The 24,192-nt window shown below is 44.8% G+C and overlaps 1 long non-coding RNA gene across 1 annotated transcript; it reads right to left on the reverse strand.

The window, feature by feature from the left end:
• Positions 1 to 339: 339 nt before the first annotated feature.
• On the reverse strand, positions 340 to 1,190 carry LOC129698535 (uncharacterized). The gene is made up of 2 exons (XR_008723683.1): positions 1,080 to 1,190; positions 340 to 819 (listed from the first exon to the last, which is right to left on the reverse strand). It is a non-coding gene; the product is annotated as an uncharacterized LOC129698535 (long non-coding RNA).
• Between the last annotated feature and the right edge of the window lie 23,002 nt (positions 1,191 to 24,192).

Raw genomic sequence — 24,192 nt, forward strand, 5'->3', positions numbered from 1 at the left:
TTAAGGTTTTTCACAGCAAGGGGTGCTTCCAGATCATATCCTTTCTCGATTATTTTCCTGATTATTTTTTAATGTCAAAACCTTTTCTTATCAGAGACTATCCTCAGTATGTCGAGTGCCCTATACTTTATACTATTTTTTAACTACCTTTAAGTTTCTTCCCATTACAAGCTGCCTTTGTGTCTTACCCTACTGCACCCGAACCAGTTATCTAAAATAACTCACCGCATTAGTACATGCCATCTTATGTCACCATCACAACAGTTCTTAACGTCTTAGCCCACCAATCTTGTCCAGTAAAGTCACCATATTTTTCTTTTTTTCCTCCATTTTGTTCAAGTTAATGTTTATTGGCACTTAACCAACTTAGCTACAGCGAAATTTGAGTTACCATCCAGCCACAGTAAGTGAAAAGCAATAAGACACACAGTCACATAAAATAAAATTTAACATAAACATCTACCACAGTGAAATCCACATTCTTCGCTGTGATGGAAGGCAAAAAAGCTCAGTCATCTTCTTCCTTTTGTTCACCCATGGTCGGGGCCTTTGAACCCTCACAGATCGCCGCTGGCGATGGTCCGATGTTCAAGCCCTCTCGTCGGGATGATTGAAACTCCAGCGTCGGGATGGATCGGAGCTCCCGATTCGGCCTCTTCTTACCTGAGACTGTGGCTTCACAGTGTTAAGGTCCACAGACCCCGTGGTTGGAGCTCCGCTGGTGACCCTCGGCAAAGGATCACAGCTCCCGACGTTAAAGGCCACGCCACACCCGCCGCTTGAAGCTCTGGGTTGAACTCCAGGAAATGCCGTACCACTCTACATGGGGACAGAGATGCGATATGGAGAAAAATCACATCTCCATCAAGGTAAGTGTCTGAAATAAGTTTCTCCCAATTCTCTCCCACCACCACCCACATAAAACATACCAAGAAACATTGAAACATCCATTTAAGGCCTACTTAAACTAATACAAAGCAGAGAAGGGACAGGACAGACTGTTGGCGATACTACAACTTACATCGCCTGACAACAATATGGGGATCTACTCCTCTAACTATTGGTGGTAACATACTCACCCGATTAGGAGCCACTTTGTTGACGGTCGTCCTGTGAAGTATACTGCCGACTACGCCAATTGCAATAGGGAATTTTGTGCAACATTGATAACTTGTATCTGGCTTTACCCCACAAAATAAAATAGCTTGTAGGCAGTGGCGAGTATATCGAACAAGTCTGTTCATTGAAGGCATTAACAGAGCCCGCTGGGAAACACTTTGGGTTCTCTCAGATTACCGGTTCATTTTCCTATTAATGTTTGTGAGAGTGTATGCCAATAACCACCCAGTTCTCCTCACCATAGCGGTGCCCACATTTCTAAAGTACTTAATTCCTCTTAGCACCTTGGGAATGACATGAAAGAGCTTTATTAGTGCAAGGTTTATTCTCTTAGCCATCCTTGCTTCACAGAGAATAATATCAGCTTCTCTGGCCTTTCCACTTGAGAAAAATCCCTGGTTCCACTCTAGTAAATCCCTACTGTACACCCTTAAAGTCCTTGGCGATTCTCCTAAACAGCATCCATATAGTTCCTTAATCTCATGCTTTTTATCTCTCTCTAAAATGATTCAAGCAGTAAATACCATTCCTCCTAACCCATGTTTTAACATCTCCTTATCCAGGGCAGGATGGCTATTTCTCGCCCAGCATTAAATTGTCACAAGGTTGGTTTATTATTTCTGGACTTTAGAGTACTGTCACTAGTCATGACGCAAAATTGCCTTTTAAATTCTTCACCATTTGTCTTTTGCTCCTGCAGCTGGATGATCTTGAGGGGTAATCTTTTTGAGGAGTATAAAATCATGAGAGGAATGCCCGCTTTTTTCTCTTCTCTTTATACCAGTTACCTCCCCACTACTGTTTCAGTAGTGTCTCGACCTGAAACAGTGACTCTCCATTTCCCCCCATAAATGCTGCCTGACCTGCTAAGTTTTTTTGAACTGTTATTTTGCTTTGGAAATAAATATTCCATAATATACATTGTCAGGCGACATGGTGCCATGTTTATTAGCTGGACTATCTTTGATTATGCCCCAAGATCTCCATTTATATCATAGTGCAAGCCCATTAATAAGACTGACAATAATAGCAGATGCTATTCAATGGATTTGCAGCAGCTTTAATAAAGCATGAAAGATCCGCATTTGTTTTAGAGTTCAATTAGATTCCGTTCAGTTAATGATGGTTGGTTGTTTACACATGACTGGTTGATGAGGTGTTGCATGGCAAAACAACTTTAAGTTAAACATACACTTTTAGTGGTGGCACTGGTGCAGTGATAGAGCAACGCCAGGGAACCAGGTTTGATCTAGACTACGGGTGCTTGTCTGTCCGGAGTTTGCAGGTTCTCCCCTTGACTTGCGTGGGTTTTCTCCAAGATCTTCGGTTTCCACCCACACTCCAAAGACCAACAGGTTTGTAGGTTAATTGGCTTGTTATAAATGTAAAATAGTCCCTAGTGTGTGTAGGGTAGTGTTAATGTGCAGGGATCGCTGGTCGGCACAGACCGGTGGGCAGAAGAGTCTGTTTCCGCGCTGTATCTCTACACTGAACCCAGAACCCAGTATGTTCCCAGGGTGCTTTAAGAACAGATATCTGCGTCGTTCCTGTTGCATTGTTGATACCTGAAATTAAATGGCTCTGTGTTATTGGCCTGAATGCATCCCATGGAAGAAGGCAGGAATGTCATTGATAAAGGCAATTGGTTTATCCAGAAGCCTCAAGCAGGCTGTTCCACACAGATAGCAGATGATGTGCAGCCTACTGCCATAGACCATCATTCAACCAATTAAAATGCTTTGTTTCTTCAAGTATGACACCTTTGACATTCACATTAACTGGAGACCAAGATTTCATATCCTTGGAGCTACTCACCTCCATTCACTGACTGCCTCACTCTTTCACAGCCTTGTTGGAGGCAATTGCAAACTTTAATCAATAATGCTGAACATTGTTATATTGTATGCAACATTGAAGCTGCTGACTTTAAGGTATTGCTTTAGAAATAACTGTGGGTTTTTTTCCTTAGAAAAGAACAGTTTTATGTTTTTCCTGTCTTTAGAACATAGAACATAGAATAGTACAGCATGGCAACAGGCCCTTCGGCCCACAATGACTGCACCTAACATGATATCAATCTAAACTAATCTCCTCTCCCTGCATGTGATCCATATCCCTCCCTCCCCTTGATATCCATGTGCCTATCTAAAAGCCTCTTAAATGTCGCAATCATATCTGCCTCCATCACCAACCCTGGTGGCAAGTCATAGTCATTGTTGTATGAAAAGGTTACCCCTCAGATTCCTATTAAATCCCCTTCACCTTTAACCTACATCCTCTTGTCCTCGATCACTGTGCTTTTACCATGATCTATTCCTCTCATGATCTTATACACCTCTACAAGATCACACCTCATCCTCCTGCGCTCCAAGGAATAGAGTCCTCAAGCATACTCAAGGGTTGAAGAATATGCCACTATCTTTAAGACCTCTATCTATCTTTCTCTTGAAAGCATCCAGAGAATTGGCCTCCACTGCCTTCTGCGGCAGAGAATTCCACAGATTCACAACTCTCTGGGTGAAAAAGTCTTTCCTCATCTCTGTTCTAAATGGTCTCCTGATCCCCAAGGAATAAAGTCACAGCCATTCCAACATCTCCCAATAGATCAGGTCCTTGAATCAAGGGATATGAGGAGAAGGCAGGAACGGGGTACTAATTGTGGATGATCAGCCATGATCACAGTGAATGGCGGTGTTGGCTCGAAGGGCCGAATGGCCTACTCCTGCACCTATTGTCTTTTGTCTATTGTGTATTGAGACCGAAGGATATCTCATAAAGATGTATAAAATCGTGAGGGGAATAGATAGGATGAATGAGTCGTTTACTCAGGATAGGGGGGTCAAGAACCAGAGGACCTATAGTCTAGTAAGAAAGAAGAGAGTGGAGGTAAAGTTAATTTCTTCACAGTGGAAGGAGATAAATAGTTCCACAAGGATTAATGCCCAGTTCATGACTTAATTTACTAGTTAGAATTTATACAACAATTTCTAAATTTGCATTAGATACCAAATGTGTTGCTCTCCTCCTCGGTGCTTGCAAACTACAACAAATTATGGAAGGATGTTAATGAAATTCCAGAAAAGGTTCAATTCAATGGTAAATATATATTTTTCATAACGACTTAGATTGGTCACTTTTGTAGGAGGACATTACATTATTCTAATGTTACTCTAGCTGTAACTCTAATGCCCCTGTCCCACTTAGGAAACCTGAACGGAAACCTCTGGAGACTTTGCGCCCCACCCAAGGTTTCTGTGCAGTTCCCGGAGGTTGCATCTGGTTGCCGGAGGTTGCAGGTAGTGGAAGCAGGTAGGGAGACTGACAAAAATCTCCGGGAACCGCACGGAAACCTTGGGTGGGGCTCCAGAGGTTTCCATTCAGGTTTCCTAAGTGGGACAGGGGCATAACTCTAATGTTACTGTAGCTGTAACATCCCAAACTCTCAGTTATAAAACTACTTGTGGGTTTCTGTTGCATTGCTATTGGAATAAACAACGTAGACCTACAGTAGATATACACAAAAAGCTGGAGTAACTCAGTGGCTAAGTGACTGGCAACAGCATCTCTGGAGAAAAAGAATAGGTGCTGTTTCGGGTCAAGACCCTTCTTCAGACTGGAGCTATGCACAGAACATAATTTACCCAAGGCCGTTACACTCACATGAAAAGCAATATTCGGGTACAATATTCGGGTTTATACGTTCTCCCTCTAACCTCATGGGTTTTCTCTGGGTGCTCAGGTTTCCTCCCACACTGCAAAAAAGTATAGGTATGTCAGTTAATTGGCTTCAGTAAAATTATAAATTGGCCCTAGTCTGTAAGATATTGTTAGTGTTTGGGATGATCACTAGTCGGCACGGACTCGGTGAGCTGAAGGGCTTGTTTCAACGTTGTATCTCCAAAGACTAAAGTCCAAAGTCATAACAGTGACAGGGCAGGTGGCGAGAGTAGTTAATGTGACCTACACGGTGACTAGAGTAGTGAATATTACTTCCTTGTTCAAAAACTGGCAGTAAGGGTAAGCCCAGTAAATACAGGTCAGCCATTTTAATCTTTGTGATGGGAAAGCATTAAGAAATATTGATTCAGGACATGGGGAGGAACATGGATTAACTGTGGCAATCAGCATGGATTTGTTAAGGTGAATTATGTTGAACCAATTGATTGAACTTTCTGATGAGATAATGAATAGAGTAATGAGGGTGATGCAGTCTATATCGTACAGATGGAGTTGCAGAAGCTGGTGATAGCAAAGACTTCTGGGCAAAGTTGAAGCAGGTGGCATAAAATAAACATTGATAGCTTGGATAAGAAATTAGCTAAGTGACTGGCAACAGAAGGTCACTGTGAATTGTTTTTATTATCGCTGTTATTGTTTTTTTTTTAATCCATAGCTATATTTAATGGCTCGGACTTGGGAGAGCGTTCTGAACTGCAAAGAAGATTGTAATAAATTGGAGCAATACATAAACAGATTTTTATAATCGGCAGAAGCAAGACAGATGAGATTTGATGCAGAAAACTATAAGATGATACATTTTTGTGGAAGGAGTAAAAATAAGTCGTATATGATTCTGTTCTTAAAGGGAGGTTGGAACAGCTTGGCTGTAGGTTCTCCTGGGGCGGCACAGTGACATAGTGGTAGAGCTATGCCAGAGACCTGGGTTTTATCCTGATCAAGGGTGCTGTCCGCACAGAGTTTGTACGTTCTCCCTCTGATCGTGTGGGTTTTCTACGGGTGCTCTGGTTTCCTCCCACACTCCAAAGACGTATAGGATTGTAGGTTAACTAGCTTTGGTTAAATTGCAAATTGACCCTGGTGTGTAGTATAGTGTTAGCATATGGGATGATTGGTGGTCAGAACGGAGTCAGTGAACCAAAGGGCCTGTTTCCACATTGTGTCTCTAAAGACTAAAGTCATGAGAGTGACAGGGCTGGTGGAGAGAGTGGTTAATGTGACATACAATTTTTTGGCGTTAACGGTTCATAGGTTCTTCTTAGACCCTCTTCAGTCATGGCTGACCATGGGTGTCTCCAGGGTGTTATTCCCTATATGGGGAACGCCTGTGCGTGACTTTGTTTAACGTGGGGAGATGGGTGCACAAGCAGCCACCCCACAGTCCTTGACAGATCTGGGTCAGAATCCAGTGGCATGGAGTCCAAGACGACCGGAGACCCTTTTCTGCTGCAGCCTTCATCTGCCTTCCCAGCCGTTGTGATGCTCCACAGCCATCAGCCATCATCCTTTGCCTGGTCCACCGTTGAGGTCTTGGTTGGATTGTTCTTTGTCAGAGACCTCCCCCTCGACCTTACCTTCATGGGTGGCCCTACCAGGAACACAGCTCCAGGATCTCAGGTTCACACAAGCTTCTCCACCACGACACGGTGACAATCCACAGAGAATCGGTATATCGATATAAAGAGTATAAAAGTTGGAAAGTGATATTGAACCTGCAAAAGGCACCAGTCATGCCTCAAATAGTGAATTGCATTCAATTCTGGTAGTTAGTTATTACAGGGAGGATCTGATGACATTAGAAAGAATCCAGAAAACATTCATGTGAATAGTTTCTGGATGGATCTCTATAGCTTTAAGGATAGTCGGGAGAGGTTGGGACAATTTTCTTTGGAGACAAAATGTCTGAGAAGAGATTTGATAGAAGTATATATAATGTTGAGGTCTGGTGAGAGTGCATTGTAGGAGTCTGCTCCGGTTGGAAGAGCGCTATGGTATTAGAAGTTGCAGAAGTTACAATAAAGTGGATGTGTATTAAGGGTGACATGAGGAAAAACATCTTTAATGCAGCATGTGGTTGGAATCAGGAATGCATTCCCCACAATGCGGTGGAGACAGTTTCCATCATGGTCTCCAAGAGGAAATTGGATAAATATATGGTGAGGGGAAAAAAATCAAAGTTGCAGAGAAGTGGCCAAGAAATTGAACTAGTTTAGTTTAATTTAGAGATACAGCGTGGAAACAGGCCCTTTGGCCCACAATGCTACACATACTAGGAACAATTTTTTTACACATACGCCAAGCCAATTAACCTACATTCCTGTACGTCTTTATAGTGTGGGAGGAAACCGAAGATCTCGGAGAAAATCCACGCGATCATGGGGAGGATGAATCTGGAGACGGTGACGAGAATGATAAGAACACAAAGTCTATCTGTTAAGTAAGTACGGTGATAATTGGAATCATTGGGGGGAGAGGTGAAGGGCAGAGTCAAATAAGGGTGGGAGGGTCAAGTGAGTGAAATATGTGGCCAGGATATGTGATGGATGGAACCAGGAAAGGGAGGGGGGTGAAAAGCAGGTGATGGAGGGGCTGAAGTGGGATTGTATGGGACAAAAGTGTAAGAGCCAGAGATGAATCGGAAGGAGAGAGAGAGAGAGAGGAGGACGGAGTGTAGAATACAGGAGGCAAGGATTACTTAAAATTGAGAAATTCAATGTTCATACCATTGGGCTGCTGACTACTTTGATGAGTTTCCCTTAATGTCCAAGCAGCACTTAGCTGGCACAAACTCACCAACTTTTTTATTTTAACTGGGGAGAGGTTTGGTTAACGTATGGTACTGTTTTCACTGCAAATTTTAACCACTGCTAAAATTCATGGCTAAATTCATGACTTGCATTCAAAATAACTTGCATTTGAGCTCCAAGATCATTTGTTCTGGGCAGATTTATTTCAATGTTGATAATTTCAACACAAATTAGCAGAAACTCTTGGTCCAGGTACAGGGCCAGGCTGCAGCAATCTCCAACCAACCATCTAAGCAGTCCTCAGCCATTGGGCGGCACGGAGGTGCAGTGGTAGAGTTGCTGCCTTAGGGCGCCAGAGACCCGGGTTTGATCCTGATGGTGCCTGTACGGAGTTTGTACATTCTCCCCGTGACCTGCGTAGGTTTTTTAATGGAAGCTCCAGTTTCCTCCCATACTCCAAAGACGTACGGGTTTGTAGGCTAATTGGCATGGTAATAATTGTCCCCAGTGTGTGTATGATAGTCTTGGTGTGCGCTGATCGGGGCAGACTCATTGGGCGGAAGAGCCTGTTTCCGTGCCGTATCTCTAAACTAAACTCAATACTGTGTAGGAAGGAACTGCAGATTCTGGTTTAAACTGAAGATAGACACAAAAAACTGGAGTAACTCAGCGGGACAGGCAGCATCTCCATTTCAGATGGAAGAAGAGTCTCGACACGAAATGTCACCCATTCCTTCTCTCCAGAGATGTTGCCTGTCCCGCTGAGTTACTTGAACTTTTTGTGTCTATCTTCAATCTAAACTGGTTCTTTTATCTACAAGCTGAAAAATATGGGCAGTACAATATAGCCTTCAAAATTCTTGAATGAGCGCAGCCAACCCGCTGAATTACTCGGACTCCATATCACATGAGTGTGAATTTACCCTACAAACTCATAAAGAACTCAAGAGCTATTTGCTCCGGGTTTTAATATTGTGGGCAGAGGGTCTGTTCCTAAACTGTACTGTTCTGTTGTATTTGAAAGTAAATATGCCAGGAAAAGCACTACAGAGGAACAGAATCAAGTTATGCATGAATATTATTCAATCCAGTCGATTTGCCATTCCACAGAGACCTTGGTAATCCCCCAAATTATAACAGCCAAATACTTCTAAAATTAATCCAGGGATCTCACCTCAAGTATTCTACATGGACATTAAACAGCTCTATCACTTTAATTACTTCTTTCCATCCTGATCCCACATTCATTTATCAATGTTATATGTATCAACCAATCAATATGGCAGCAATATCTATGACCCCACTATTCTGAGTAAATAAATTCTTCCTTCATTTTTGACATATTTGTGTCCCATTAGACTGCGACAACACCAAGGGAAATAATATCTCTACTTTCATTCTATCATAATTCTATCAATGCAGCAGATGTCTCTCCACTTTTGATTGGCACCTCGCTAGTGATCGAGTATAATTTATAGATTACAGACTTTGCCAATGTTACCTCTGGAATATTTTTTCTTCAGCTCTATTTTTAATCTTATTTTTGTTTGGCATAGAAACCTGCAGACCGAATGCAGGTTATAAGATTGGTGTAGTTAAGTACAATGACATGGACATTGGTGGGCCAATTATGACTCGTAACCAACAAGTTGGCAGGATTGGGATATTCTTTGTTAAATCTTGACTTGCACAAAAAAATGTGCAGTTGGTATATCATTGGTCTGCTGTGTAACGGTAAATAAATACATGCTATTAAAGAGCTCCATCAATTTGAAGAAGGGTGTTGAGCACAAACAGGGTCTATCCATTTCCTTCCACAGATGCTACATGATCCACTGTGTTTCTCTAGCAGTTTGGATCTTGATTAAGACCTTCACTTTCTTGTGCCTCTATTAACAAGTTCTCTCCATGGAAGCATGTTTCCAAGTTTCCAGGTGGAGATCACAGCCCATTGTCAATTGTGACATTGGTCCAGGTCTCTGGCACCAGACCACCGCACATTGTGACAGCATTGGGACCTCACTTCAAGACCATAAAAGTATCAGTGCACCAATGATTCCAACAGTGCTCAGGCTGCTAGCAGTAAGATCTGTTCAACGTATTGAAATTGACACCATCTGACACCGTATCTGATACCATTGTGCCAGAGCTACTACACTCCGAACATTCCGAGTTGACTGTGCCTGAACCCCTCTGTCAGTGGATCACCAACTTCCTTACAGACAGGAAGCAGCATTTGAGGCTGGGAAAGGACAAATCGGACCCGCAAATGCTCAGCATAGGAGCCCCGCAAGGCTGCGTACTTTCTCCTCTACTGTCTCTACACCAACGTCTGTACCTCTACAGACACCTCTGTCAAGCTTCTCAAGTTTGCGGATGACACAACCCTGATTGGACTTGTCCAGGATGGGGAGGAATCTGCCTACAGACAGGAAGTGTCACAGCTGGCAGCCTGGTGCCATAGCACCAACCTAGAGCTCAATGCTCTTAAGACAGTGGAATTGATTGTAGACTTTAGGAGAGCTCTCCATCCCCTCACTGCACTCACCATCAAAAACACCAGTCACATCTGTGGAGTCTTTTAAGTTCCTGGGAACCTTCATCTCCAAGGACCTTAAGTGGGGGGCCACCATCGACTCCACAGTCAAAAAGGCACAATAGAGGATGTACTTCCTGCGGCAGCTGAGGAAGCACAATCTGCCACAGGCAATGATGGTCCAATTCTACACGGCCATCGTAGAGTCTGTTCTCACCTTCTCCATCATGGTCTGGTTTGGCTCAGCCACTAAGCACGACACCTGGAGGCTGCAGCGAATCGTCTGATCAGCAGAGAAGGGTATTGGCTGCAACCTTCCCTCCATTGATGAACTGTACACTGCAAGGGCCAGGAAGCGAGCGGGTAAGATCATCTCTGACCCCTCTCACCCTGGCCACAAACTCTTTGAATCTCTTCCCTCTGGAAGGCGACTCCGGATTGACAAAGCTGCCACAGCCAGACATAAAAACAGTTTTTATCCACGAGTAGTTGCTCTACTCAACAGCCAAAAATGTGTAGCCTCCCTTTGATCTGGTATTTTGTTGGTTCACATGCTTGATCAATGGTGTTTTATCATTACTGTTTTATTATTATTAATGTTTAGTGTTTTCTGAGTCATTCATAACTGTCACTGTATGTCATGTTGTTACTTGTGATCGGAACACCAAGGCAAATTCCATATAACCATATAACAATATAACAACATATAACCATATAACATATAACAACATATAACCATATAACAATTACAGCACGGAAACAGCCCATCTCGGCCCTACAAGTCCGTGCCAAACAACTTTTTTCCCCCTTAGTCCCACCTGCCTGCACTCATACCATTACCCTCCATTCCCTTCTCATCCATATGCCTATCCAATTTATTTTTAAATGATACCAACGAACCTGCCTCCACCTCTTCTACTGGAAGCTCATTCCACACCGCTACCACTCTCTGAGTAAAGAAGTTTCCCCTCATGTTACCCCTAAACTTCTGTCCCTTAATTCTGAAGTCATGTCCTCTTGTTTGAATCTTCCCTATTCTCAAAGGGAAAAGCTTGTCCACATCAACTCTGTCTATCCCCCTCATCATTTTAAAGACCTCTATCAAGTCCCCCCTTAACCTTCTGTGCTCCAGAGAATAAAGACCAAACTTATTCAACCTATCTAAGTAACTTAGTTGTTGAAACCCAGGCAACATTCTAGTAAATCTCCTCTGTACTCTCTCTATTTTGTTGACATCCTTCCTATAATGGGGACCAAAATTGTACACCATACTCCAGATTTGGCCAATGCCTTGTACAATTTTCATTACATCCCAGCTTCTATACTCAATGCTCTGATTTATAAAGGCTAGCATACCAAAAGCTTTCTTTACCACCCTATCTATATGAGATTCCACCTTCAAGGAACTATGCACGGTTATTCCCAGATCCCTCTGTTCAACTGTATTCTTCAATTCCCTACCATTTACCATGTACGTCCTATTTTGATTTGTCCTGCCAAGGTGTAGCACCTCACATTTATCAGCATTTATCAGCCATCTTTCAGCCCATTCTTCTAAATGGCCTAAATCACTCTGTAGACTTTGGAAATCCTCTTCATTATCCACAAAACCCCCTATCTTGGTATAATCTGCATACTTACTAATCCAATTTACCACACCTTCATCCAAATCATTGATGTACATGACAAACAACAAAGGACCCAACACAGATCCCTGAGGCACCCCACTAATCACCTGCCTCCAACGCAACAAACAACCATCCACCATTACCCTCTGGCTTCTCCCATTCAGCCACTGTTGAATCCATCTTGCTACTCCTGCATTTATACTAAACAGTTGAACCTTCTTAACCAACCTTCCATGAGGAACCTTGTCATAGGCCTTACTAAAGTCCATATAGACAACATCCACTGCTTTACCCTCATCAATTTCCCTAGTAACCTCTTCAAAAAATTCAAGAAGATTAGTCAAACATGACCTTCCAGGCACAAATCCATGTTGACTGTTCCTAATTAGACCCTGTTTATCCAGATGCTTATATATATTATCTCTAAGTATCTTTTCCATTAATTTGCCCACCACTGAAGTCAAACTAACAGGTCTATAATTGCTAGGTTTACTTTTAGAACCCTTTTTAAACAATGGAACAATGGAATATGTGAATACTTGGCCCAATAAACTAACTAACTAACTAACTAACTAACTAACTAACTAACTTACTTACTTGCTTGCTTGCTTGCTTGCTTGCTTGCTTGCTTGCTTGCAATATGCAGCACAGTGGTGCAACAGAAGAGCTGCTGCCTTACAGTGCCAGAGACCCGGGTGCATTAACAGTTGCTGGTGGCCACATTAGCGCAATGGTGTCCAGCTGCAGGCATTGTGCAGCTGTGGCTCTCTCCGTGTTTTATGCCTGGGCAAGTCCGTGAGCCATATATTGGCGTAGCAGTAGAGTTGCTGCCTTGCAGCGCCATAGACCCAGATGCAATCTTGACTATGGGTGCTTGTCTATGCTGAATTTGTACATTCTCCCCGTGACCTGCATAGGTTTTCTCCAGGATCTCAGGTTTCCTCCCACACTCCAAAGACTTACAGGTTTGTAGGCTTGGTACAATTCTAAGTTTAGTTTGGTTTAGTTTAGTTTAGGTTAGTTCCTGTGAGTTATTTTCTCATGTAAAATGCAATACGAATGCATCTTGTAATTGCTTGAGTTTGATTTATTTTTTACGTTTAGTTTAGAGAGATAGAGCGGAAACAGGACCTTCAGCCCACCGAGTCCGTACAAACCAGTGACCCCCATGCATTAATACTTCACTACACACACGAGGGACAATTTTACATTCATACCAAGCAAATTAACCTACAAGCCAGTACGTCTTTGGAATAGGTGAGGAAACCGATGATCTCAGAGAAAGCCCACGCAGGTCACGGGGAGAACGTGGTAACACCTGTAGTCAGGATCCAACTCGGGTCTCTGGCGCTGTATGGCAGTAGCTCTACCACTGCGCACTGTGCCACCCTGCCCCTGCCCCGTGTCCCCAGTGTGTGTAGGATAGTGTAAGTGTGCGGGGAACGCTGGTCGGCATGGATTCGGTGGGACGAATGGCTTGATTCTCTACTGTATCTCTAAACAAAAATATCAATGCACCAATGATTCTAACAGTGCTCAGGACAGCTAGCAATATGATCTTTCAATGTATTGAAATGTTTGCTGGGCGGGTGGAGAGAGGGTAGGTGGCTGGGTGGGTGTGGCCCTTGTGGCTAAAGGGATCAGGGGGTATGGAGAGAAGGTAGGGATGGGATACTGAGTTGGATGATCAGCCATGATCATATCGAATGGTGGTGCAGGCTCGAAGGGCCGAATGGCCTACTCCTGCAACTATTTTCTATGTTTCTATGTTTCTATAAAGACAAGGTTCTGGTGGGACAACTTACATCACACCTCATTCAATACTTCCAGCATGATGAACTCTTTGTTTTATCCAGAATCAACATCAAAAGCCAGAGGTCAGAACCTTTTAATCCAGTTTCTGTCCATCGGTAATCAATGGGTGTCAAAGTGCATGTTTTCAATAAAACAGGAAAATGATGCCTGAGACAGGAAGTACCCGGTTCAATTTCATCTTGGATAGGAGATTAACAGGAAATGGATGCAGCCACTTTAAGACACAAATTGTTTGTAATGAACAATTTACACATTAAAAATAGGCACTGTTTGTTTATTTCTAATCCAATTATTTATGCAGAGGGATATACATGTTAAGTTGGTGTGCACAAAGTTGGCAAGTGATATATACTGAGCATAAATGTGAGATAGCTACTCCAACATGAAGAATATTAATGCAAAATACCTTTTACATGTTGAGTAATGGTGTGTAATTATTGAATATTGGTGTTTATGGAGGCCTGAGAATCTTCAAACAAGAAATATGAAGTTACTATGTAGGAGAGTAATTAAAATGCGTACTAGGATGTTGACAGTTTTTACAAGGAAGATGGAGCATAAAATCTTGCTATTATTTTATTTTTATACTGTTTGATTTTAGTGAAAGGCCTGGATAGCATGGATGTCGAGAGGATGTTTCCACTCGTGGGAGAGTGTCGGACCGGAAGTCATAGCCTGAGAATAAAAGGACGTATCATTAGAAAGGAGATAAGGATTAATTTATTTAGTCAGAGGGTGGCGAATCTGTGGAATTAATTGCCACAGAAGGCTGTAGTCAAGCCAATAGATACTTTAAGGCGGAGATTGAAAGATTCTTGATTAGTATGAATGGGTGTCAGGGGTTATGGAGAGAAGGCATGAGAATGGGGTGAGAGGGAAACATAAATCATCCATGATTGAATGGCGGAGTAGACTTGACACCACCCCAGGAGTACATCATTCAGTTTTGGTCCCTGCCTTTCAAGAATGATATATTTGCTTTAGGGATGGCATTGTTTGGAATAAGCAAATGTCTATTAGAATAATTCCTGGGACGGGGAATTATCTCATGAGAAGAAAATGAACAGAATAGGCTCATGCTCTCTGGAACTTAGAAGGGTTATTTCACTAAATATTTGGAGAGGGTAGATACTGAGGGTGTATCACTGGCCTGTGTATTCACAACTATAGACATAATCTTGGGTAAAATTTGACTCCTTGCAATTGAGAAAAGGAGGATTTTTTTATTTCAGGAGATTGTGATTTTTTTTTTGAAATTCTCTGCCATGAAAAGATATATCTGTTGACACAAGGTTAAGAAGCAATTTTGGATGATAGAGGAGTCAAAGGTAGTGGCGATGGTGTGTGATCATGCAGGAAAGAGAAGATGAGGCCAAAGATTAGACAAAGCATGATCGTAGTAGGGCGGCACAGTACACAGTGTAGAGTTGCCGCCTTACAGCGCCACAGACCCAGGTTTGATCCTGACTATGGGTGCTGTCTGTATGGAGTTTGTACATTCTCCCTGTGATCGCACGGGTATTCTTGGAGTGCTCCAGTTTCCTCCCACTTTTCAAAGATACGCAGATTTATAGGTTAATCAACCTGTAAATAGCCCCTAGTGTGTAGGATGCAAAACATCGAACAAGTGCATCATTGGTCGGCATGCATTTGGTGGGCCGAAGGGCCTGTTTCCTCACTGTATCTCCAAACTAAGCTATTGAAAGCTGAAGCAGGTTTGAAACAGGCTTTCTTCTCACTTACAATTTTTACGTTGTTATTCAGCTAATCCCAGCCAAGCAATAATGATGGATTTACGAAGAAAAACCACCATTCGAGAATAAACACAATAATCTGGGGGAATCCCAGGGTTCATCGTGTAAGTAATCATAGTGTATATCAAGTGTATATCATATCCAGTATAAATAAATCACATTACATTTAGTTACAAGGGATATTATATAGACTGGGTATACACTAAGATTAATTTCACGAACATGGTGAAATTGTGATTTTAATACCCACCAGTGGATATCATATGATTCACATATCCAATTCTTTTAAAAAGAGAGGTGCCCAAACAATTAACATTTCTGTGAAAACCTTCATTCATGTTTAAAGGAAGTTAAACAAAACAATGAAAGATTAGGCAGAGTCTCTGTAACAACGATTATCTATTAATAGACGTATGAGCCATGGAAATACTTGTTGCTGGTGAGGAAAGTAATTTCCCCAACACTGTGGTTCATTCATGATTTTTCCAGGATCTTGGCATGACCATAAAATTCCCAAGAAAGAAAACATCCTTATTTCAATTCAAAGGCACGTATCATCTACAAGGGAACAGGAAATTATATCCATATTCTATTCTTGACCAATTGTACTGTAGTTGAATGGCAATGATAGGAACATTTAGAATCAGTACATCAGGAACAAAAGCAATGTTCTACAGCTTGAGCTCATGAGGGATTTGCTAGCCCATTCCAGGTATGATTCTTCTTTTAATACTGCTGATGCAGTGATATAGTGAGTGTAATATTATAACTTTCCAGGCGTTGTGAGTTCAAGAAAATGGCATGAAAAGTGTAATTTGGTTTAGTTTAGTTTAGAGATACAGCGAGGAAACTGGCCCTTCGGCCCTCCGAGTCCGTGCTGACCAACGATCCCTGCACACTAGTTCTATCCTACATTCTAAGGACAATTTACAGAAACCATTTAACCTACAAACATGCACATCTTTGGAATGTGGGAGGAAACTGGTGCACCCGGGGAAAACCCATCCAACCATGTGAAACCTTGATGATTCACAGGGAGAACGTGCAAACTCCGTACAGACAGCACCCTTAATAACAATCGATCCCGGGTCTCTGGCGCTATAAGGCAGTAACTCTACCACTTTGCTGCGATGCTGTGCCATGCTGTGCTAAAACTGTGCTGCTCCAGATCCAGACATCTATGGATTACTAGACCAAGTGCAGACCCGTTGGGTCTGTTTCCCCAACGGCGTTTGCGGCATCACACTCACATTAACCACCCCCCAAACACACAGGTGGGGGAAGGGGGGTGAGAAGAGGGGAGGGGAGGGAGGGAGAGGAGGAGGAGGAATCGGGACAGATTTGGGAGGGAAAGGAGAGCAGGGTAGGGGGTGAGAGAGGGGGATGGGGAGAGAGAGATGTGGGGGAGGGGGGCTGGGGAGGGAGGGGAGGAGGGGAGGGAGGGGGGGGGGGGAAGAGTTGGAGAGGTGGAAGAATGGGGAGGGAGGGGTAGGGGGAGTGGTGGAAGAGGGACAGAGGGGTAGGGGAAGGGGCGGGGGAGAGAGAGAAGGGGATAGGGTAGAGAGTGAAGGGGGGTGGGGGAGAGAGGAATGGGTGGGAGAGGGAGAAGGGGTGAGGAGAGGGAAACATAGAAACATAAGATTCTATAAGATCCCCCCTCAATCTTCTAAATTCTAGCGAGTACAAACCGAGTCCATCCAGTCTTTCTTCATATGAAAGTCCTGCCATCCCAGGAATCAGTCTGGTTAACCTTCTCTGTACTCCCTCTATGGCAACAATGTCTTTGGGCATTGGGCATTGTGACATCACACGATGGAATGTTCACCAGGGGCTGGGGTTGGGGCTGGTGCAAAGGCATATGTAAATGGATCCATTCCGATTGGACATCTGCGAGCATTGGGCATTGTGACATCACACGATGGAACGAATCAAAAGGCAGAAAGGGAGCCGGACGGATACCGGACGACAGCCACACAGTTTTAAATATAGACTAGACCAAGTGCAGATCCGTTGGGTCTGTTTCCCCAACGGGCGTTTGGGGGGGGGGGGGGGGGGGGGGGGCTGCAGCATCACACTCACATTAACCCCCCCAAACACACAGGGGGGGGGGGAGGGAGGGTGAAAAGAGGGGAGGGAGGGGAGAGGGGGAGAAGGAAACGGGACAGATTTGGGAGGGAAAGGAGAGCGGGGTAGGGGGTGAGAGAGGGGGATGGGGAGCGAGATGTGGGGGAGGGGGGGGGGAGGGGGGGGGGGGGGGGGGGGGAGGGAGGGGGGGGGGAGGGGGAGAGGGGGGGGAGGGAGAGGAGGGGAAGAGTGGGGAGGGAGGAGAAGAGGGGTAGGGGGAGTGATGGAAGGGGGACAGAGGGGTAGGAGGAAGGGAGCGGGTTGAGAGAGGGAAGGGGGTGGGGTAGAGAGGGAAGGGGGTGGGTGAGAGAGGGATGGGTGTGAGATGGAGAGGGGTGAGGAGAGGGAAACAGAAACATAGAAATTAAGTGCAGTAGGCCATTCGGCCCTTCGAGCCTGCACCACCATTCAATATGATCATGGCTGATCATCCAACTCAGTATCCTGTACCTGCCATCTCTCCATACCCCCTGATCCCTTTAGCTACAAGGGCCACATCTAACTCCCTCTTAAATATAGCCAATGAACTGGCCTCAACTACCTTCTGTGCCAGTGAATTCCAGAGATTCACCACTCTCTGTGTGAAAAATGTTTTTCTCATCTCGGTCCTAAAAGATTTACCCCTTATCCTTAAACTGTGACCCCTTGTTCTGGACTTCCCCAACATCTGGAACAATCTTCCTGCATCTAGCATGTCCAACCCCTTAAGAATTTTGTAAGTTTCTATAAGATACCCCCTCAATCTTCTAAAATCTAGCGAGTACAAGCCGAGTCTATCCAGTCTTTTTTCATATGAAAGTACTGTCATCCCAGGAATCAGTCTGGTGAACCTTCTCTGTACTCCCTCTATGGCAAAAATGTCTTTGAGCAATGGGCATTGTGACATCACATGATGGAACGTTCACCAGGGGCTGGGGCTCCTGCAAAGGCATATGTAAATGAATACATTCCGATTGGACATATGTGAACATTGGGCATTGTGACATCACACAATGGAACGTTCACCAGGGGCTGGGGCTGGGGCTGCTTCGATGGGTGAGAAGCCAGTTTTCTTTTGAAATTTGGAGGGGAGGGGGGGGTGGGGGGGAAGGATGTGATTAAAAATGTGTACATAAACACGACAAAATGTAATCAGGGGCGGATACTTTGAAAGAAAAGTGAAATCTCTACCGAAATTGAAAAGATTTCGGCGATTCTGCGTCTGGTTTCGGCGTAGCAAGGAATCAAAGGAAGAAAGGCGGCCGGCAGCCGGACGCCGGACAACGGCAGGCACACAGTTTAGATAGATAGATAGATAGATAGATAGATAGATAGATAGATAGATAGATAGATAGATAGATAGATAGATAGATAGATAGATAGATAGATAGATAGATAGATAGTTGGGGAAATATCAATGTAAATTAGTGGATTATTGTCAACATCCAATAGTATGACAAACGTTCTTCTTGAAACCTGACATTTTATCCATCCTGGACTAGATGTCATCAGCTTGTTTGTTTACACACTTTATGGTCCAAATAGGAAAGGATTCTACCGTAGCTCCTCCCTATCCATAGTGATCCCTATATTAGGATAAGGCAGTAACTGGACCACTGTGCTGCAATGTTGTGTGGTGCTGTGCTATATGATCCCTGTGCTATCCCTATATGAGAGAAGATAAATGAAAACATTTACTGAGGCCTTGGTAAAATTGTAAATTGCCCCGTATATATAGGTCTTGCTTCACAATCCGCAACTCTTCAAACCTCTCTCACGCCTCAGCGCTCGTGTCGCTGGACACCTCCGTACAGTCTGTCTTAACCTACCTGAACTCCCGATGCCTCAACAACTCCCCCTCCCACGGGCTGTCGGACTGCCGGTCAATCCCCATGTCCTCCATCAGTCCTCCAACCACGAGTGTCGCGCCCGGTCGGGGGGAGGATGCTGACGATTGCACCGGAGTCCACTAGGAAGTGGCAGCCGTATTGACGGTCGTGGACGTAGAGGCGGTTGTTTGGGCCAATCGTGATCGCCTCTACAGACAATCAGCCGAGGCATTTCCCTGAAACGTACAGGGTGGACGGCAGCATCGAGCTTCCGTGCCATAGCGGAGGTGATAGGAACACCAACGGTGTCTACCGCGAGTCCCGGGTCACTGCTGTAGCTCCGCGCTGGGGTTCATAGGCGGGTCTTCAGTGTTTTCCCGCTGAGGTGAAGGGCATGCTGGTGCAGACATGCGGTTAAAGGCACCGCCATCTTGCTGTTTCGTCAGCTAGAGTTCGTTGGCCTGTTCGTCGAGCGAGTCAGCGAAATCCGCACCCACGAGCATTAGGCGGACATTATCCAGCATCTGCTCGAGGAATGCCTGCTCGAATAACAGGCACGGGCAGTGGCCGTCCATCAACGCAAGTATCTTGGCCATGAGGACCGATGGCTTGCGGTCTCCCAAACCATCCATATGTAGAATGCTTGCGGCGCGGTCCCGGCGGCTGAGTCCATAAGTATGTAGTAGGAGGGCCTTGAGGCCATCGTACTTGGCGGTCACGGGTGGGTTCTGCAGAAACAGCAGCAAACGGGAGGCCGACTCCTGCATCAGGGCTCCCACCAAAGGAAAATACTTTGTCTCATCCGCGGCAATGTGGCGCAGGTGGAACTGCGCTTCCACATGTGCAAACCACACCTGTAGCTTCTCAGGCCAAAACACCGGTAGCTTGAGGCTGTTGGCGCTCTGATGGGAACAGCGACAGGAGCTAAATCGTCCCGCATCTTGGTGTCCAATTTCCAATTGGGCACGTCAGGGTCACCAATTTAGCGAGTCGAGACAGCGGTCGTTTTCACAAACGAGCTTTATTATCAAAGCAGTGAAAACAACAAGGATCAAACGACAGCTAATACAAAACGATGTTACCACAACGGTGGTCGAAGTAATGAATGGGGCTAGCCCAGAAAATGCGTGAAAACAATACCCCTCCCACAGTCTCATGACCAAGGTAACTGACCACAGGGTTCGACTACCTACCGGCACCAGCAGGTGCCACTACAACATTCAATCCAATTTTTCCAGAGATGCTGCCTGACCTGCTGAGTTACTACAGCAATTTGTGTATTTTTCTTTATTAACTGGCCTCTGCAGTTCTTTGTTTCTACACATTTCCCACCTAAATGTTCTATCTTTCTTTCATCTCCTTCAACTTACAACTCCGAATACACTTTTCTTTTTCTCTCTGTCTTTACTACTTTTTTGAGAAATCGGTCATTTTCTGTCTAAACCGAAGGAAACTGTAGCAGAGTTTATACACCATTTTTTCCAATAAGGAGAACCAAGTAGCTTAAGTGTCAGCGATACATCACTATGGGACGAGCTTAATGTTCTCTCTGTTTGTTTTGTGTGGGAGGCCATCTTGGTTCTTGACTCTTTTTAACAGCATCATCACAATATCTAATTTCAGACTTTCCTGGTTTCTGTCTTCTCAAAGACCATCCAATTCTTCTTTTCCCATCTCCTCATCCACTCCTTGTCCTTCATTCATCCTTTCTATCTCCTCATAGTACTCCAATTCCCCTTCATCCCCTCTGCCTCTTTCAGCTTCCATATATCTTTGCAAATTAAACATAATTAATCAGGGTGGTGAATCTGTGGAATCCTTTGCCACAGAAGGCTGTGGAGGCCGTCAGTGGATATTTCTAAGGCAGAGATAGATAGGCACTTGATTAGAACAGGTGTCAGGGGTTATGGGGAGAAGGCAGGAGAATGGGATTTGGAGAGAGAGATAGATCAGCCAAGATTTAATGGTGGTGTTGACTTGATGGACCGCATGATCTAATTCTACTCCTATCATTTGTGATCTTATGACCTTTATTTCATTTCTAGTTTATCATTTCAACTTGACACATTAACTGATTATCTCTTTTCACATGTACTGCCGGACCTGTTCGTGCTTCCAACATATTTAAATTTTCATTTCAAATTTCCAACCTCCGAAATATTTTGGTATTGACTTATTATTAATGGGCCAACAGCCTTTGGCCTAGACTATTGATTCTGTGCCATAATTTATGGCTCAGTGAATTAATAGAATTCCCTGCCACAGAGGGCAGTGGAGGCCAAGTCACTGGATGGATTTAATAGAGAGTTAGATGGAGCTCGTGGGGCTAGTGGAGTCAAGGGATATGGGGAGAAGGCAGGCACGTGTTATTGATAAGGGACGATTAGCCATTATCACAGTGAATGGTGGTGCTGGCTCGACGGGCCGAATGGCCTCCTCCTGCACCTATTGTCTATGTTTCTATGTTTCTATAAGTTATAATTCCCACCGCAGAAACCAAGAAATTTAGATTCAATTAATTAAATAAATCTCAAATAAGCAACTGGTATCATTAATGGTTCTGATGAACTACCAGAGTGATCTAACAATCCCATGTGATTCACTAATGTTCTTCTGGGTAGAAAATCAAGTATCATTGCCTTCTCAGCTGTAAGTCTGATTCCAGGCTTATTCATTATTTGACCTCTAAAATGGCATAGTAAGGCAATCAGTTAAAGATGCTTAAGACTAGTAAAAAAGATGCTGGACTATTCATCAATAGGCATATTCAGTGAACTCATTTTACCCCCTTCCAGACTTCAGCATCAGCAGTCCCTATATCTCCATATTCTGCGAATGAATATGAAGAAGAAATTCCAGAGCACATTTAACCAAGCTTCCAACATTTAACTTTATAACTCATGAATGCAATTAAGCCCTGTCACAGACATTCCCTTTATTCTCTCCATCATTCAGATCAGATTCAGATTCAGATTCAGATTCAATTTTAATTGTCATTGTCAGTGTACAGTACAGAGACAACAAAATGCATTTTGCATCTCCCTTGAAGAGCGACATAGCAAACGATTTGAATAAAAAAAAAAAAAATAATAAGTGTCCGGGGGGGGGGGGGGGGGGATTGGCAGTCACCGAGGTACGGTTGTTTAGTAGAGTGACAGCGGCCGGAAAGAAGCTGTTCCTCGACCTGCTGGTTCGGCAACGGAGAGACCTGTAGCGCCTCCCGGATGGTAGGAAGGTAAACAGTCCATGGTTGGGGTGAGAGCAGTCCTTGGCGATGCTGAGCGCCCTCCGCAGACAGCGCTTGCTTTGGACAGACTCAATGGAGGGGAGCGTGGAACCGGTGATGAGTTGGGCAATTTTCACCACCCTCTGCAATGCCTTCCGGTCGGAGACATAGCAGTTGACATACCATACTGTGATGCAGTTGGTAAGGGTGCTCTCGATGGTGCAGCGGTAGAAGTTCACCAGGATCTGAGGAGACAGATGGACCTTCTTCAGTCTCCTCAGGAAGAAGAGACGCTGATGAGCCTTCTTGATCAGAGTAGAGGTATTGTGGGTCCAAGAGAGGTCATCGGAGATGTTGACTCCCAGGAACCTGAAGCTAGAAACACGTTCCACCTCCGTCCCGTTAATGTGGATGGGGTTGTGCGTGCCGCCTCTGGACTTCCTGAAGTCTACAATGAGCTCCTTGGTCTTCTTGGAGTTAAGGGCCAGGTTGTTGTCAGCGCACCATGCTGCTAAGTGCTGGACCTCCTCCCTGTAGGCCAGCTCATCGTTGTTGCTGATGAGGCCAATCACCGTTGTATCATCTGCATACTTGATGATGGTGTTAGTACCATGTACAGGTGTGCAGTCATAGGTGAAGAGGGAGTAGAGGAGGGGGCTCAGCACACAGCCCTGAGGAACGCCGGTGTTCAGGGTGAGGGTTGAAGAGGTGTGCTTGTCTAACCTCACAGACTGGGGTCTGTTGGTTAGAAAGTCCAGTATCCAGTTGCAGAGGGAGGGGTCGATGCCCAGGTTACCGAGTTTGGTGATCAGTTTTGATGGAATAATGGTGTTGAATGCTGAGCTGTAATCGATGAACAGCATTCTTACATAAGTGTCTGTTGTCAAGGTGGGAGAGGGCGGAGTGAAGTGCCGTTGAGATGGCATCCTCCGTACTCCTGTTCTTGCGGTAGGCAAACTGATAGGGATCCAGTGTGGGGGGTAGGCAGCTTTTGAGGTGTGCCAGGACCAGCCTCTCGAAGCACTTGGTGATGATGGGGGTAAGTGCAACTGGGCGGAAGTCGTTGAGGCTTGCCGCAGTGGAGTGTTTTGGCACTGGCACGATGGAGGTGGCTTTAAGGCAAGTGGGGACAACTGCTTGGGCAAGTGACAGGTTGAAGATGTCAGTCCAGACGTCTGTCAGCTGCGCAGCACAGGCATTGAGCACGCGCCCGGGGATGCCGTCAGGGCCAGCAGCCTTACGTGCATTAGTCCTACTCAGTGCCACGTACACGTCGTAGGGGGTGAGTGTGAGGGGTTGGTGATCGGCAGGTAGCACAGCCTTGATGGCTGTCTCTAGATTGTCCCTGTCGAAGCGGCCATAGAAGTGATTCAGCTCCTCAAGGAAGGAGGCGTCGCTGGATGTGGGGGTGATGTTGGAGGGTCTGTAGTCCGTGATGGCCTGGATGCCTTGCCACATGCGTCGGGGGTCGGAGTTGTTGTTGAAGTGCTCCTCAATCCTGAGCTTATGGCAGTGCTTGGCCTTCCTGATGCCCCTCTTCAGGTTAGCCCTGGATGAACTGTAGGCTCGAGCATCGCCTGACCTGAAAGCGGTGTCCCGTGCTTTCAGCAGTAGCCTGACCTCGCTGTTCATCCATGGTTTCTGATTCGGGTATATGGTCACCTGTTTGAGGGAGGTGACACTATTGATGGTGGAGT

The sequence above is a fragment of the Leucoraja erinacea genome, chromosome 7 (genome assembly GCF_028641065.1).
Source record: "Leucoraja erinacea ecotype New England chromosome 7, Leri_hhj_1, whole genome shotgun sequence".
Classification (NCBI taxonomy): Eukaryota; Metazoa; Chordata; class Chondrichthyes; order Rajiformes; family Rajidae; genus Leucoraja; species Leucoraja erinaceus.